This window comes from Plectropomus leopardus, chromosome 4, assembly GCF_008729295.1.
Source record: "Plectropomus leopardus isolate mb chromosome 4, YSFRI_Pleo_2.0, whole genome shotgun sequence".
Lineage (NCBI taxonomy): Eukaryota > Metazoa > Chordata > Actinopteri > Perciformes > Serranidae > Plectropomus > Plectropomus leopardus.
In genome coordinates this window covers 16,775,770-16,780,379 of record NC_056466.1, presented here as the reverse complement: position 1 = coordinate 16,780,379, position 4,610 = coordinate 16,775,770, and positions in this window count along the sequence as shown.

The following is a 4,610-nucleotide window of genomic DNA, read 5'->3' as shown; positions in this document are numbered from 1 at the left end:
GTGGCTATGAACCTGCCCCCCTATTCTCTATCTGCACGTAATAATTTCGTAATTCACTTCACTACAGCAAACAGCAAGTCTGACTTACAGCCAACATAATGAAAATGGCAAGTCTTAAAGATTTGGAATCTTGCAAAAAGTCATGCCAGCCCTGTTTCTTGAGTAAATTGTTATAAAGATCTTCAGTTAATAAAGCAACTTGTGAGTGCACCTTAGAAAACCCCCGACTCTTTCTCGCAGGACTCTCATGCCCTATAGTTATCCGTTTTTTGACACGGCCAGTTGGAGTTGATTAGCCACGTTTTAACTCTGGCCGTGCCATGTCCCAGTGACCTCAACTTCCCCGATGTACTGATCTCTTCACTTCACACAAACTTCTGTGATGTTGTCATAATGTTCTGTAGGAGCCACATGCAGCCAGCAAATTGTAGTTTTAAAGGGTCCAGTGAGCTCCTCCAGAGCTCAAGTATAGTCAGAATATAAAGTTGAATCAAACAGTTGACATTTATCTGTTACCATTTTTTTGTGGACTTTTCTTTTGGGAAGCCATTTAAATATCAGTTCTCGCCTCCCCATATGCAAATGTTCTACTAAAACAAGTTACCTGCATCCTGATCTTAGTGCCACTCAAGATAAATGAGATTGGTGTAAAGAAATACAAACAGGCCAGAGCTTTTTTGCACCTATAGTGGGATGGTAATGTGTTCTTCCAGACCTTTCCCTTGCTCTGACACAGCCATGTGGAGGAAAGTCTGGCTAAATAAAGCGCATCTATGCACGACTCCTACTGAGACATTGAAATAAATGGACTCAGTAGCAGATGAAAAGTCAATGAGGTGCCTGCCATATTTACCTAATTTAAACAACTCATCAAACTATTCACATCAGAAGAGCAGCTATTCTCAGTGTGAGCCAAACACGTTAGTATCCTTTCAAAGGCGTGACCTAATGCCAGAAAGTCAGCAGTGATCATAGTTGGCACTACTTGCTTAAGGCTCCGTAAATGTGGTTAACAAGTCATGAGTTGTTATGTGGACTTGTACTGCAATTTTTAAGTACTTTCCTTTTTTTTTTATTCAACTTTGTAATGTCATGATGAATACAGAAGATGAGTAACAAATAAGTAACGGCATCCAGTTCAGCTGTGCAGCTTTTGTTCTTTTTCTATGATGTTTTTACTGGTTGAAAATTATATCTCACTGATTCATTAAAGATGTTGGGTAGGGGGGCGTCTCCTGGCTCAGTGGTAAGAGCCACGCCCCATATACAAAGGTTGTATCCTCGCCACAGTGGTCGCAGCTTCGATTCTGACCCCGACCCTTTGCTGCATGTTGCCCTCTCTCTCTCTCTCCCCCTTTCACGCTTAAACTGCCCTGTCCATTAAAGGCAATAAAAGCCCCAAAAAATCTTTCTCACAAAAAAAAGATGTTGTGTAGGAAGGTCTATAATCAAGTTGTTGTTGTGTGTATTTTATCTTTGCTTTGAGGTCGCTCTGTGTTGTGTTATAAAATTGTAGGTGTAACAGGAGAAGATGCGTGTTGATGTAAGGATCTGTGTCATCCTTTGTGGGGTGTGGGCAACACTCAGTCATTCATGCTTTTGAGATCCTGTCGGAAACAGGAAATCTTTGTCTTTGTGTCGAGGATTCAGGAAGTTGTGACTTTACTGGACCTCTTTTTGCTTTGGCCTGGTGCCCAGAGATGAGTTCTGGTTACGGTCAAATCTACTTTTCTGTATCATTTTCTGATGCTATATTGTGTATGCATTATTACTATATTTAATTATATTACAAGCTGTAGATTAAACCTTAACACATCCCATATTTCATTTATGAGAATCACCATTACTGATAAAGTAAGTGTGCTGGTAAGTATATACTGATGTTTTCAATAGTCTTAAAGTAGTGAAAAATAATCCACAATCTGCCTTTTCTCCACTAGAGTGCAGTCTACTCAGACAAAATGGTCCGTTTGCAAGCTCAGTATAATGTTGTGATCATGCAGAGGATTTTTTTGTTTGTCCAATAAAAAAGTGTCATTGTTTTAATATCTAATTCTCAATATTTTAAATTATGTTTTATTGATTTTCAACATTTTTATCCCACAAAGTAAAAGATACAAAACATGTATGTATTTGACTTCAGCTCACCTCCTTATCCCCCAACTACAAAGAAGCACTATTAATCACGTTGACAAATTAACCACTCCACCCATAGCTTTACAGGTTACAGAATACATTCAGATGAAGGAGGGATAATCAGATTATATATATATATATATATATATATATATATATATATATATATATATATATATATATTATATATATGTATTTATATAAATTCAATAGATGCCCTTTATTTTACAGGATGCAACCGAAAGAAACAGAAAGATGTTCACTTTTATATATTGTATACAATCCAACTAAAATGTGTCAACCACTAATTTGGTTTGAAGACATTAATGGGACCATTTTCCAATTGATTAGCCACTACAAATTTGTCTACAAATTATATTGCTTTTTCAAAGTATGTAGCCCGTCACATGGACATTTAAAAACTACAGATTAGGTCAGTGTTAGGTGAAATATTTACCGCTGTGAAGTTAGGATATCATTATTTGTTGCTTTGGGGAGTTTAGACTCTAAGCTTTGTCCATTAGACAGTGGTTGCAACAGTCTACCTTAATGTCTCATTTGTGGCTTCATCAGTTGTCTTGATGAAGAGTGTGCTGTAGATTTACTCCGCAGACAGCAGCCGCAGCACAATTAGCTTTATGCATTGGAGGAGATCAATATTTCAAAATGTTAAATCAATGATGGGAAATTTCTATTTTGCAGAAAAAGACAGAAGTACCTGGCCTTCCAAAACAAAAATTACAAGAAATTTCATGTCATTTGTATGTTCTTCATGTTAATTTTATTTCTAGCTATGACTTTAACACTTATTAAAAGTCATTTTACTTTCACATACTTTTATTTCTTATGCTAATGTAGTGTGGGGTTATATGAGGACAGGGGCGTTGAGGGAAGGTCAATAAAATCTCTCACTTTTTTACAGCCTAATTTTGGCAGTCATGGCAGAAACAGAACTAATCTTTGTTTTTGTTGTGTTAAAAAGGATGTCAGTTAGATTTGATTAGGTCAGGGCTATGGAACATTATAAAATCCATATTTTCTCACTACATCTCTGCCTTTCTTATCTTCAGGTTGTCGTAAACTAAAGGTCAAAAACTTCTTTTTGAGATATCAGCTGAAAACTATCCATTCTGTGCATCCCTAATTTAGGTAACAGAGTTGGTATAAGGAGAGAGAGAAAGTGGAATTGGTGCATTCCAACATATTTGTGCCACCTAAGAAATGGCTCTGATTTTTTTGTGGTTGAAAAGCCATGCAATGAAATGTGATCTTTCAGTAATGATGAAAAATAGCACGAGTCTATAAAGCTTAAGTGTGTATTGAGTCAAAGTGCACTAATGCATTTGTGGCAGTAGTTATACAATAATTTCAGTGCTGAGAGTGTGAGCTCACAAATAGCAATCGTGTTTGTATGAAGAGAACATTTGTCCTGAGTAAGTTAAAACATTTCCTTGCACAAGGTGTGAACATTTAAACAAATTAATCTCAGTTCATCATCGGCTCTTACAGAAAATGATGTGTGAGATATTTTTTTGTCTGTACAAACGACAACAGAAAGTGTAACTGAATTAAAATAATGATATTGAAAAGCTGTCAGGCTGCAGTAAGGTTTGCATTTGTACCTCCCTGTCTTTGCAGTCTCAGCTTCTGATTGAAAACGTAGTGCTTCTAGGACTGCTTAGCTCCACAGTAAAAACCATGTTAAAAATTTAAAGCCGTTGCTGTGCAATGGAATTGAAGTGAGAAAATCCCTTTTCTCACTTGCACCAGATTGGCCCTCCTCTCAATCAAATTTCTCTCCAATTGACTGTCTGAGGTGTTAATATTGACCTCTGACACACTGAGACACATTTTAACGCTCACTAAGTCCTGCTCAAAGCCTGAATGCAAAAACAAAATAATTCTTACATTTTTCTCGTTCAGGTTGAAGTGCGTCAATAAAGGCTAATTAGAGGTTATATGTGTTCATCTCAGTAGTGGAGAAAAAAAGGTTGATCACTGTGTTAAAAAATGAGTTGCTTTGTCTTAATGAGGGGATCAGCGTGTGGTGTAATGATGCCACATTTCAGACGTCAATGGCTGATGACACAACAGTGATGCAGCTTTTTGGTTTTAGAGTGATTGTTTGCGGTGAGATAAGTACAGTTATCATCAGCCAAGGGGTTGACTGACTTGGTTTTTGTTCGAAGTTAAATATAAAGTGCAGAAAACTGCATTGGCTTTCTGGCTGCTAGTTTGTTTTACATTGACACTGTCTTCCTCCAAAATACAATTGTAGGGGGCGTTTTTACAAGCAGAAATTATGACACGTTTACTTTCTTAGCTAGGCAACAGACTCCAGTGGCTGTAGACATTTTTAGAGGAGCAAAAAAGGAAGTCAAGCAACGCAGTATAAAGAGCCAGAATGTCCACTTAGGGTGATAGGGAGGGATGGGTTAATGGGTTGAAATAAATACAGGACTTTCATATAGGAG